General features: G+C 41.9%; 1 protein-coding gene across 15 annotated transcripts in view; it reads left to right on the forward strand.

Annotated features, from left to right (window-relative positions):
- LOC143024996 (transmembrane and coiled-coil domains protein 2-like) overlaps window positions 1-14,320 on the forward strand; it is a 749,123-nt gene that overhangs the window by 613,862 nt on the left and 120,941 nt on the right. Inside the window, exon 1 of one of the 15 annotated variants that reach the window (XM_076184586.1) lies at window positions 10,698-10,740. The exons of the other annotated variants lie outside the window; for them this stretch is intronic. The gene's annotated coding sequence lies outside the window, so the exon portion shown is untranslated. Of the gene's footprint in view, window positions 1-10,697; window positions 10,741-14,320 lie in introns of those variants that run through there. 15 annotated transcript variants of the gene reach the window in all.

Below are 14,320 nucleotides of genomic sequence, written 5' to 3' on the forward strand. Positions count from 1 at the left end.
CGCCGTTTTCGAACGTTGGAACTCTTTTTCAAGGGACAAAACTGCCAAAACTCTCTGTAGATGTTATCTTTAAACATCTTTTTATGTTTATGTGACTTGTTATTTATTTATTTGTTTGTTTATTTTCTTTACTTATTTATTATGTTAAAGTAGAAGAACGGAGGAATAGAAGAAAAAATCAGAAATTATCATTATTATTTTATTTATTATTATTGTTATTACTATTATTATTATTATTATTATTTATTTATTCATTTATTTATTTTTTTTTTTTGAGTGGGGGAATCATACAAGTCTTGTGGTTGTCCCACGGAGTGGGAAGTGAAAAACCCCTGGTAGAGTGGTGGGCAAGCCCTCTCCGTTGCAGCAAGCCATTGGTTTTCCTACGCCGACGTTTGGGTCGCCTCCCCGCCTGGCCAGGGCTGTCGAGAGCCAGCGCAAGAAGCACGCACCGGGAATCGAACTCACGACCACCTGCTCATGAGTTCGACACGGTACCCACTAGGATAGAAGCACTGGTTATTGCATGGTGGTACTGGCATTCGGTGCCATGCGTTAATAGTGCCATGCAGTGAATAGTGTCATGCAGTGAATAGTGACATGTATTGTTCTAATGAATAGTACCATCCACTAAATAGTGCCATACACTGAATTTTGTCAAACGTCGGATAGTGTCATCCACTAAACAGTGGCATACACATAATTGTGTCATGCACTGAATAGTGTCATGCACTGAATCGATTTTGATATGATTTATGACCATCAACTATGTCGTGTTCGGTTTATTTATTATTTTATTTAGTATTATTATTATAATTTTATTTTATTTATTTATTTTATTTTATTTATTTATTTATTTTATTTTATCTATTTATGTATTATTATTATTATTTTTACGGCGGGTTAATGTGTTACTGTGTGTTCGCTTTGCCATGGTAACAGGATTTTTCATTCATTTGCCTTTCCCCACGGCCCTCCACATCCCTCCACATCCCTCCAAATCCCACCACATCCCACAAAAACCCTCCACATTCCTACATATCCTTCCAAAACACTCCACATGCCTCCATATCCCTCCACAACCTTCCAAGACCCTCCACAACCTTCCAAGGCCCTCCACATCCCTCCACATTCCTCCAAATCTCTCCACATCCCTCCATACCCTCCACATTCCTCCAGAGTCAAAGGTGTGTTCGGGTTTGGGCCGGAGGGAGAAGCTCCTCTCCCACGCCCATCTCGTCGCAGGGCCACCACTTGATCCCAAAGATGTGTTGGCACAGGAAGCCAACGCTCCACAGCATAGGTCATAGTCACATCACATCTGCGTAGGGCACATCACAGCATCCTTCATCACGTCATGTCCCGTCATGACGACGCGACGCTGCATCACACACGGAGCCAATGGCGCAACGAGCGAGCGAGCGAGCGGGCGAGCTGTGGGTCGCTTAAATCACGGCCATGTTATGACTATTTGCTGAGACCGTAACTACTCCATTAACCAACTCTTCCTCACTCTCTCTCCACCAGTGTCTCTCTCTTTTCACTCTCTCTTCTCTCTCTCTCTCTCACTCTCTCTCTCTCTCTCTCTCTCTCTCTCTTCTCTCTCTCTCTCTCTCTCTCTCACTGTGTGTGTGTGTGTGTGTTTTCTTTTATTCTCTCTCTCTGTCTCTGTTTCTTTTTCTCTCTCTCTCTCTCTCTCTCTCTCTCTCTCTCTCTCTCTCTCTCTCTCTCTCTCTCTCTCTCTCTCTCTCTCTCTCTCTCTCTCTCTCCTTCTCGAGACTGTGTGAATGTGGGTATGGGTAAGTGGGTGTCTGCGGGTGCGGATGTACGTGTGAACGTACATGTGTGTGTGTGTGTGTGTGTGTGTGTGTGTGTGTGTGTGTGTGTGTGTGTGTGTGTGTGTGTGTTTTGGCAAATGAGTCACGAGAGAGCAATAGGGGACATTTGTTTTTTCGTCGCTTCCTCAAAAAAAATTATCGTGATATTCAGGCATATTTGAAATATACACAATGTACTCAAAATACATACACACACACACATACACACACACACACACACACACACACACACACACACACACACACACACACACACACACACACACACACACACACACACACACACACACACGCATACATCCAGGTCGCAAGAAACTAACGCACCATCATATGTGAACAACACTGTCTTGCACATCATGTACTTAAGTTAGATTAGCTCTTAAATTTAAACAGATTGTATATTGTCAGTGTATCTCTGAACCACTGTTGAATTAGTGAACCGATTCTTCTTCTTCTTATTATTATTATCATTATGCATTATTACGCATACAGATCATATATACACGCGTTTTACTTTTTTTTTAATGGAGTGCAAGGAAGTAGCCAAGAAACTAAAAGCGATCAGATTTATACATTTTATATGCGTGGGGGAATGGGGGATGAGGTAGTATGTGTGAGCAAAATTTGACGCAGCCCAAAGGGATTTCTCCCCATCTTCTCCTTTTTTGCATGGGGGGACGGAGAAGGGGCGTCGCCGATTTAATGAAGCGGCCTTGATGTGGATGTGCTGTGTCTTGCGGCACTGGTTCTGACCCAGGGCAGTGGGCAAGGTGCAGGGATGACCCGTCATCCAGGAGGTGCTAAGATAAGAGGGAGAGTGGAGTGGGTGTGGAGTGTATTTAGGGATGGAATGGGTGGGAATGATTTTATGCCTTTTCCTTTTTGGCTACCTCCCTTGTAAGGGGGAAAAAGCCTTGGTATATGTATGTATATGTATGTGTATATATATATATATATATATATATTTAAGATTATTTCAGACAAATGAGAGAGAATGTGGGTGGGGAAGGGCAAACGAAGATGTGTTAGGAATAGAGTTTATTGCCCTAACGTTGCGACCAACTTGGTCTTCTTCAGAGGACTACAGCATTACAGACGGATCACAATTCTTATATTCGCAGTGAGAGGGAACCCGCCAAGGTATGAGCGTCATGTTTTCCCTTTGGCTAACGATTTAATTATTAGGACACTTGCTGCTTTCGAGAGGGATTTAAATCCGTCTCTGTCGTCGTTGTTCTTGTTGGTGTTCTTGTTGGTGTTCTTTTCCTAACACATCTTCGTTTGCCCTTCCCCACCCACATTGTGTCTCATATATATATATATATATATATATATATATATATATATATATATACAGTATATAAAGTCATCAGTCATAAAATACTGCTGCGGGTCTCTGGTCCGTAGGGGTGTCTCAGATACAAAATACCCCCCCCCTCCGCACCCATACGGGGGAATGGTGCGTATGTGTGACAATTAACCTTTAGCGTCCTGTTTCTTACTCTCCAATTACCATACCTGTGTGTGTGTGTGTGTGTGCGCGCGCGTTTGTATGTATTTGTGTGTGTGTATGTGTGTTTGTGTGTGTTTTTACCTAATTCTAGTATACAAAAAAGAAAACAAATACTCGTGGGCATATCTTACTCTCCAATTACCATACTTGTATGTGTGTGATTCACTATGGTCTTGAATCACGTGTTGGACTCGTGATTAACAGCTATTACCCTCGCGTAAGAGAGCTCAGAGTTCATATTTGACTGATCTATGGGAAATGATGTGACCTAACACGCTCACACACACCGAACTCCCCGCCCACGAGCGTTGGAGTAACGACTCGTAGCGCAGCGATACTGAAATGATTTCAGCCCTGGGCGGGATTTGAACCCGGAACACCGTAGTGACGGCCGTGAACGCTACTACTACCGCGCCATCGAGTCGTGTGTGTGTGTGTGTGTGTGTGTGTGTGTGTGTGTGTGTGTGTGTGTGTGTGTATGTGTGTGTGGCTATGTGCGTTTGTGTGCGTATGCGTTTGCGTTCGTGTGCCTGGTCGACCCGACACAGTGTATGTAGGTCACCCAGCAGTTTGGGCGACCAGCTGGGTTGCCAGTCTCCACCTGAGCTTCATGGACCAGCTGGCGCCCAGAGGTTGGATTACCCATAGGTAATTGGGTTACCATGGTTTTGAAGTATCAGGTATTGTGCATAGGAAGGTGTGCACAATTTATGTTTTTTTTGTTTTTGTTTTGTTTTTCTTTCGTAAATATGTTAATGTGCACATTTTATCTATTTTTATTTCTTTCTTTCTCTATTTATTTGATTATTTTCTTGTCTGTGTGTGCATTTATTTATTTATTTGTTTATATATCTTATTGTTTGTGTATTTGTATTTATTTATTTCCATTTCTTGTACATGGGGTTCCCCACTACAACATGTTGGAAGATCGTGGTTGCGTCATGTAACAATTAATGTTTGGGTGGAAATGGAGATAGATCGGGAGTTTGCTTGGGAACTTACGTGTTCTATAATACACACACACACACACACACACACACACACACACACACACACACACACACACACACACACACACACACACACACACACACACATATATATATATACATATATACATATATATATATATATATATATATATATATATATATATATATATATACATACATACATACATACATACAGATACACACACACAGTGATAGAGTTCCCGGCCGCCACTACGGCGGTCCTGGTTCGAATCCCGCTCAGGGCTGAAATAATTTCAGTATTGTTGCGCTGCGAATCGTTACCCCAACTCTTGTTGGCGAGGAATTGGGTATGTGTGTGCGTGTAAGGTCACAGCATTACCCATAGATCGGTCATAAATGAGCTTTGAGCTCTCTTCCGGGAGGGTAATAGCTGTCGATCACGAGTCCAACACGTGATCCAAGACCATGGTGAGTCACACAAACAATTATTTGCCCACCAGAGTTGGCGTACCGGTTCGCTGTGAAGTGATGCTGAAATTTCATCCCTGGGCGAGGCTCGAACTCTGATCGCTGAAAAAGTAGTCGAGCGGTGTGGGCGTGTCTGTATGTGTGTGTATGTGAATGTGAGTGTGCGTGTGTATGTATTTGAGTGTGAGTGTGCGTGTGCGTGCGTGTATGTATGTACGTATATATTTGAGTGTTTGTGTGTGTGTGTGTGTATGTATATGTGTGTGAGTATATGTGTATGTTTGTGTGTATATGTGTATAAGTGTGTGTGTGTGTGTGTGTGAGTATATGTGTATGTTTGTGTGTATATGTGTATAAGTGTGTGCTTGTTTGTGTATGTGTGTGTATGTGTATTGTATATGTGTGTGTGTGTGTGTGTGTGTGTGTGTGTGTGTGTGGAGTTTGTATGTTTTTGTAACTACCACTTCGAGTGTATGACCATATAAGGCTCGTGGGGATTTGGCGACGCTGAGAATATTATGGGATTTAATCTCTGACGTGCTTACGCCGCCAGGCACTTAGTGGTTATATTTGGTGTCTTGTTTCCTGTTCTTGCTGAAGCCCAGTTGACCTTAAATGTCACTACAGCCGCACAAAAGCGTTTGTCAACAGTTTGGTAGCAGTGTTGGCTTAGAAAACGGGAACTCGGATGCCATATGATATTTGACAAAAGTTTAGAAAACGGGGTTTCCGATCCCAAGAAGTGGTTTACCAATAGAATAATTAACGAATGGAATAGACTTGGTAACCATTTAATGAGCATTGAAACAATTGGTTGTTTTAAAGAATGGGGGGGCTAGGTGGTAAGGGACGTGGAACTGCTTAGTGTAGGCCTTAGGGTCTCTTGCTGTTTCTTCCTTTCTTATGTTCTTATATCTTTGTAAGCAAGAGCTTCCGTGGTTGTCATGGGAACAAGAATACAAGGACGATTCGATTTTGTTAAGAAGAGAAGAGTCATCGTGTTAAAAGTTTTGAGAAAAAGTAAACAAAGTAATGAATACATAAATAGATAAAGAAATTGGTAGGTAAATAAATAAATGAATAAATAGATAAATGAATATATATGTAAATGAATAAATAGATACATAAATATATAGATAAATAATTAATTGAATACAGAATTTTATAAATAAATGAATAAATAATACATAGATATATTATTAATGAATAAAATGAATAGATACATGAACAAAGAAATAAATGAATAAATAAATATACATAAATATACAGACAAATGAATGAACAAATAAATAGATATTACAAAGGATTACAAAGGCGTAGCATGCCGACAGGAGACCTTTTGGTCCATATCTAGGTCGGATGCGAAAAATCATAATAATAATACATACATACATACACCAAGGCTTCCTCCCCCTTACAAGGGAGGTAGCCAAAAAGGAAAAGGCACAAAACCACCTCCACCCACTCCATCCCCGAACACACCCCACACCCCTCCACCCCCGAGCACACCCCACACCCCTCCACCTATATATATATATAGATAAATAAATATATAGATAAATAAATAGATACATGAATATATAGATAAATAGATAAGTAAATAGAAAAATAAATAGATAAATCTGTGTCTCAACAAAGGCAGGGCGATATGCCTGCATGTGTCCTTCACAATAGAGAACGCAAATGGAAACCGTGGATGCAATGCGGGTGAACAACCCACATCACATTCCTACGTCAACCCCCCCTCCCTCCCCCACCTCCCTCCCACCTCCTCCCCCAAGGGAGGCGACAGATTGTAGCTCAAATCCCCTGTGGGTGTAGGCGACTGTTCCCTTCCCCCAAGGCTCCCTTACCTACAGGTCAAGCCACGGGGGAAGAAAGTGTGGAGGAGGAGGAGGAGGAGGAAGGAGTAGGAAGAGAAGAGGGGTAGGAGGAGGAAGAGGGGTGTAGGAGGAAGAGGAGGGGTAGGAGGAGGAGGAGGGGGGTAGGAGGAAGAAAGGGAGGGGTAGGAGGAGGAGGAGGGGGTAGGAGGAAGAACAGGAGGGGTAGGAAGAGAAGGAGGGGGTAGGAGGAAGAGGAGGAGGGTGTAGGAGGAAGAGTAGGGGTAGGAGGAGGAGAGAGGAGGAAGAGGCTAAGAGGAGGAGGAAGGGGCTACTAGGAAGAGGAGGAGGGAAAAGGTCGGGGCTATCCCTTTCCCCCGCCTCCCCCTTTCCCCCCGCCTCCTCCCTTCCCCCCCCCCGTCTCCTCCCCCCTCCCTACCCCAACCTGCCAACGTGATGACGTCACTAGACGTTGTTGTTGCTGTTTGGTGGAGAGAAATGAGGTTAGCCAACGAACAGGATGATTTGATTTTTTTTTCCCTCGAATGTGCATTTTGTCAGCAAAAACCAGCGCTTCTATCCTTGGGAACAAAATCTCACCGAAAACATTGGATAGTAAGGGGGGGTGAATATATATATATATATATATATATATATATATATATATATATATATGTATATATGCACTGAACTTATATCTCTCTTGATAGTCTAGTTGATAAGTCACTGTCGCACTTGTTATGAGGATCCCGGGTTCGAGTACCACATTTCAATTTCAGCATCCTGGCTTTTGATGGCTTAGAATTAAAGGGCAATTTGGTTAAGATATATAAATATATATATATATATATATATATATATATATATATATATATATATATATATATAATCTCCTAGGATGGATGGTCTTTCCTAGGAAATCGGGAGCTACTCTCATCCTAGAAAGACAAATCTAGGCCCTGTTCTCATGATAGTGGTTGTACTAAAACAATATTATATACTTATCCAGTGCTAACGATCTTTTGCGGTTTGCCTTTCCTGTGTGGTGGAATAAGAGTGACAAAGATGTGTGTGTGTGTGTGTGTGTGTGTGTGTGTGTGTACGTGTGTGTGTGAGTGTGCATACAATCATTATCATCGAGGTATATGATAATTATGTACGTGTGTGGTTGTGTATGTACGCGCATAAATGTTAATGTATGTGTGTGTGTGTGCGTGCGCAAGTACCTGTATGGGTATGTGCGTGCATGTGCTTGTATCTGTGTGCGTGTGTGTGTGCAAGTACCTATGTGGGGTATGTGCGTTCATGTGCGTATATCTGTGTATGTGTGCGAGTACCTGTGTGTGTATTTGCGTGCATGTGCGCGTATCTGTGTATGTGCGTGTATGTCCGTACGTGTGTGTGTGTGTGTGTAAAAATACGAGTTTGTTTGAATATGAAAGAAAATGGAGAACAAACAGACAGACTAATACTGAAATGGTTCGTCAAGGACGTATGACGTATGTGAATAACCTATGAAGTTGAGTAATTCTACGTGCCCAAGCATCTCTTCAGCTCTTTCAGGTGAATGAATAATTAGGGAATTATCTGACAAAGAGATGAGTCACACACACTCACACACACATACACGCACACACGCACGCATCCGATATATTCAGCGCTCACTACATGGTTACAAATGGAATAGTCTTTGTAACCATGTACGTAGTTAGAGCTGAAACTATCTGTTATTTTAAGAAAAGGTTAGACAACTTTATGGATGGGGATGACATGGAACTGCCTTGTGTAGGCCTTAGGGTCTCTTGCAGTCTCCTTCATTCTTATGCTCTTACGAAGGAGTTGTGTGTGCAAGTTCTACAGCATTGCTTATAGATCGGGACGTATATGAATTGAGCTCTCACTCGGGAGGGTAATAGCTGTCCATCACGTGTCCAGCACGTGATCCAAGGCCGTGGTGAATCACACACATACATCTGGTGGGGAAGGAATCGTGTGTTCAAATATGAAAGGATATAGCATATGTATAGACCGAGCTGTATTTATGCTCTGAGCTCTCATCATTAAGGGTAATAGCTGTCGATCACGTGTCCAGCACGTGATCCTAGGCCGTAGTGAATCACATACACATACAGCCTGATCTCACACAAGAATCAGCTTGTGACTCACGCTTTATTACTCATCAGCGTTCTTTGTCCACATTCTGTATTGATCTACGTGTGATTCACCGTGGTCTTGGATCACGTGTTGGACTTGTGATCGACAGCTGTTTTACCTCCCGGAAGAGAGCTCAGAGTTCATAGCTCATGTATGACCGATCTATGGGTAATGATGTGACCTTACTGTGTGTTTGTGTATGCATGTACACAGCACGGTAATGCAATATATATATACACACATATGTGTGTGGGCAATTTGGTGCTTAGAAATATCTAGTTTATGTTAATTTCGTTTCGTAATTATTCTAAGTTTTTCCTTCTTAGTTGGGATCATTTAGGCTAGGAGCTTAAGTTGACACATCCAGAAGTGTATAGAAAAATAGATTCTATGACTTTCTAGACAGATGTCTGACGGTACACGAAAGCGGAGATAATGTCTTAACTTTGTCTTAAGGAAAGAAGGTTAAGATTTTTATCGACTTGTTCGGACACAGCGTTGGGTAAAAACAACGTAGATGCTGAGATAGATTCTTTTTGTATCGCCCTCTCCTTTCGTGGTATTACTGCGAAGTAAGGTGTAAAGGTAGCGGCACACAGAGCATTTCTCGCTAGCATGCTATTCACTTTTGCTACTTGCTTTTGCTGTTTCGTTTGGGTAGAAACGACTTCGGTGACGATCTTTTGTTTTTTCAGATTTCTAAAATGTCAGTGAGTGAGAAACTGAATGACGAATTAAGAGAAGTTAAATCTAGAATACGAATGTTAGACAGAAGGTTTAGATGTTCTTACGGATGTCTAGAATGTTGTAACCGAAGCCGTTTCTACCCAAACGAAATAGCAAAAGCAGGTAGCAAAAGCAAGTAGCATGCTAGCCTAGCGTGCCGCCACCTTAAGGAAATTCCTCCCCTGGCCTACATCCCTCCTCCTCCTCCTCCTCCTCCTCCTCCTCCTCCTCCTCCTCCTCCTCCTCGTAGTCGGAAATAGTTCACAAGGACGACACCTGAGGCTGGGAGGAGGGGGGAGGGGGAGGGGGAAGGGGGGCTTTAAAGGGGCCAGAGTGAAGTTCCTTCGGGGAATTGCGCGCGTGTGGGGGGGCGGGGGGAGAGGGAGGGGGGGGGAGATGGGGGAGAGGGGGAGGGGGGGAGATGGGGGAGAGGGGGGGAAGGGGGGAGAGTGAGGGAAGTCTGCTAAGCGTTCTTTCCTCTTCCATGACTGATCACGCATTGTTGACAGTTTAAGTCAGGGAGACCCCTTTTCATGTCGAGAGGATTTTTTTTTATTTATTTTTTTTATTCATTTATTGTTTTTATTTATCTGTTTATCTATGTTTTATTTTTCTTTAATCTTATTATATTGTTTTTATTTTTCTATTTATTTATTTATCTATTTATCTATTTACCTATCTTTTATTTTATTATTTCTATTTATATAATTTTTTTATTATTTCTATTTATCTGTTTATTTGTTTATTATTTCTATTTATTTATACGTTTATTATTTTTATTTATTTATTACCTGTCTATTTAATTTTATTTTGTTTTATTTCATTTATCTATTTATATGTTTATTATTTCTATTTATCTGTTTACCTATTTTATTGTATTCTATTGTATTATATTTATCTATTTATATGTTTATTTATTATTTCTATTTATCTGTTTACCTATCCATTTTATTTTATTTTATTTTATTTTATTATTTTCATTCATCTATTTACTTGTTTATTTATTGGTGGGGGGTAGGGTGGGTAGGCGTTAGTGAACAATTCAGTCATGATTCAGGATAAACATATCAGCTGATTCCAGTGTACTCGCTCTCTGACTCACCTCTCGCTCTTGTCCTCCTCCTCCTCCTCTTCCTCCTCCTCCCCCTCCCCCTCCTCCTCCCCCTCCTCCTCCCTCATCAACGCGTTGATTCTACTCCGGGTCAGTCTTGCGGTAGACCCGAGAGAGGAAGGACGCGTTCTTGGAGGTGATCATTCCTTTCGTGTTTCGTGACGAACACACTTGTGATCGAAGCCAGGGGCCTGGCACCCTGTACTCAGGAACACTTGTGCCGTTGTGCACTTGGTCGTTGTACACCTGCCTCGTGTTGTACATCTGTAGATGTACACCTACTTCCGTCTAGTGAAAGTTGTGTCGCGGTGACTAAAGTACTTTTTTTTCTGTAGCGAGAAAATTTGTCTTCGGTGATAGTGAACACGTTGTGATGTAATCCCAGAATCACAAAGATATAACACGAAACTTACGTTGTCCTTTAGCTCCTAACCTAACTTAACCTAACTTCACCTAACCTAGCGTAACCATGCCATAGAAAAAAATAGATCTTTCAATTATAAAAATGAAAAAAATGTTTGCGTGAAGGCTATGTTGCTGTGCTTATTGTGCAATACATATTGTCACCATTGACAGAAGTGTTCTTTTGATTATGTATGGACTACTGCATGCCACACGTGTACAGCAATAGTGCCATATCTATGTCGGTGTCTTTCTGCAAAAAATATATTTATCGGAGAAAAAATATTCATGTATCTGTGTGTGTGTGTGTGTGTCTGTGTGTGCGCACGCATGTGTGTACATTGTTTCTATATGAACACGTGTGTGTGTGTGTGTGTGTGTGTGTGTGTGTGTGTGTGTGTGTGTGTGTGTGTACGTGTACATTGTTTCTGTATGAACACGTGTGTGTTTGTGTGTGTGTGTTTGTTCATTGTTTCAATATGAACACGTTTTTGTGTGTGTGTGTGTGTGTGCGTGTGTGTGTATGTATGTGTACATTGTTTCTATATAAACACTGTATGTGTGTATATATTTTTTCTTCATGAACACCCGTGTGTGTGTGTGTTTGTGTGTGTGTGTGTGTGTGTGTGTGTGTGTGTGTGTGTGTGTGTATGATTTACCTTGTGCGTCTGTATGATTTACCATGTGCGTGTTTTGGTGTTTTACACAGGGAGGCACTGGATGACATGCAGGAACTTTTTAATGACATATCGACAAGTCCAATTGATACCTCCTGGCATCGTAAAAGCTGTTTACATTCTCAGTTAGATTGCAATTAAATTCTCGATGAAAAACCATTCCACTGAACGTCATGGTCGCCGACATAAACCAGCCCAAACTAGCCCAACTTTACTTAATATTAACTAAGTTAATCTAACTTGGATTGACCTAACCTGATCCAGCCAAAGCAACCCTAAATTAACTTAACCTAAACCACCCAAAACTATCCTAACTTCTAACTTTACCTAACCTGAAATAGCCTAACTATATATAACGTTACTTAACCTGAGTTACAATACCCAAACTAAATGGAACCAAAACCTAACTTACCTAACCTAACCTAACCTAACCTAACCTAACCTAGCGTATCACAATTCAAACTTGTCTCAAGCGTCACCTGGTTTCTTGGTACCCGTAAACCCTGTTCACATTAGCGGTTTGAACCACGCGGAAACTGCAGCGGTACTGCTTAATAAAGGAAAAACTGCGCGGTTGTATGTGAACGTCTCCATTGATTTGAATTGTAATTGAACCGCGGTGATCGAAACCGCTAGTGTGAACAGGGCCTAAAACCTCTGAGAAGTTATACAAACAGTGACCCCCGTGAAGTACTTTATTGTGTTTATTTTGGCGAGTGACGTGCGATTTAATTCAGATGAAGGAAATCTATACGATGACTTTTGCGTTCTAACTTTGCCTTGGCGCTCACCAGAATAAAATAACTGAAGCTTTGTTGACACGGGACTAGTTCCGCAACCCGCTAGTGCTAGTTTCAAGGTAACTAGGGTACTTTGGCGTCGAGTTGACTAACTTTACGTTGCCTTTGGGCAAGTCGAGGGCGAGTTTACTTACAAGTCGCTATTAGCATTAACGACAACTCGACTAGTCCCATGTCAATGAATTGAAGGGGACAGTGGATGTAATGGCTACAGGTGACCAGATTTAGCATATTTTTCATAGAAATATTACTGTATTAATATATTTATATATATATATATATATATATATATATATATATATATATATATATATTATGCTAATGACCCACTTTCGGATATCTTTACTTTCGCCCATTCTTATCCGAAAGTGGGTCATTAGTATAATTTTACCAATGGTCTACGACATTACTTTGTGATATACATACACATACACATATACACACATATATATATATATATATATATATATGTATATATATACACTTACACACGTATATACCAAGAGTTTTCCCCCTTACAAGGCAGGTAGCCAAGTCAAAGGCACGTACCTACTCCCACTCTCATCCACCACCCTTTACCCCTTCTCGCCTTAGCTCCTCATGGATGACGGGTCATCCCTGCATCCCACCCACTGTCCTGGGTCAGAAGCAATGCAGCAAGACACAGTACATCCACAGCAAGGCCGCTTCACTTCATCGGCGAACCCCCCCCCCCCTTTCCGTCCCCTCATGCAGAAAAAGAGAGAGAAGAGGGAGAGAAATGTCTTCGGGCTGCGACAAAATATCATTCGCACATAGACACCCCCTGCCTCCCGCCCCTCCCTTCCTTGCATAACAGTGCCATCTGTTATTGAAGAGACTGAAGAATAATAGTGACAATAGTAATCTGTTTGTGGAGTTAACAGCGATACAAAGATAAACTGACCATATACGATTTGCGTGTGTAATAATAATAATAATAATAATAATAATAATAATAATAATAATAATCTGTTTGTCGAGTTAACAGTGATACACTGACAATATACCATTTGTGTGTGTGTGCGTGTGTGTGTGTGCGTGCGTGTGCGAGCGCGCATGAACAGCATGGGATATTGATGATTGTGTGCATGGCATATCACTGTTGTGTATATACGTTACCTCCCAACGTACACGTGTATAATCACGACGTGTCTTTGGGTACAACAGTACATCTTCTTGAAATTCTTTGCCTTCGTTCCACTTTCGAATCAAAGTTATATTTTTATTTTTTCAATAATATTTATTTTTTGCCGTGATGTCACATGACGAAGCGATGACACTCGTAACCCGATATGACACATCCGTTGATACGTCTGAATGAAGTTACTCACAATCAGGCGTGTGTGTGTGTGTGCGTGCGTGTGTGTGTGTTCACGTGTTCCGTCTCTTTGTGTATGTGTGTGTGTGTGTGTGTGTGTGCGCGCGCGCGCGTGCGAGCGCATGTATGCGAATGTGTGCGTGTATATGCGCTCGTAATCTATCGTGCAGGTGGTTGATTACTATTCTCAGCTTTCTTTCCTGCCTGGACGTGTTGGTATGTGGGCTCCCCGCGTGTGCATATTGCTAACAATAATCGTCCCCCTCCTCCCCTCTCCCCCCTCCTCCCCTCTCCCCCCTCCTCTCCCCCCTCCTCTCCCCCTCCCCCCATCCGCTCCCTCTCCCCCTCTCCCCCTCTCCCCCGGTCGATAATTGTATCGCATTTTCGAAGCCACAAAATACACAGCGTTTAAGGAAAACGGCACGTAAGACGATTCTGTGGTATTAGTTTACGAATACATTTCTCACTTCCCCTACGCTGATGACGTCATCGGAATCT

This window comes from Oratosquilla oratoria, chromosome 4 (assembly GCF_046742065.1).
Source record: "Oratosquilla oratoria isolate Oo_2021 chromosome 4, ASM4674206v1, whole genome shotgun sequence".
NCBI lineage: Eukaryota > Metazoa > Arthropoda > Malacostraca > Stomatopoda > Squillidae > Oratosquilla > Oratosquilla oratoria.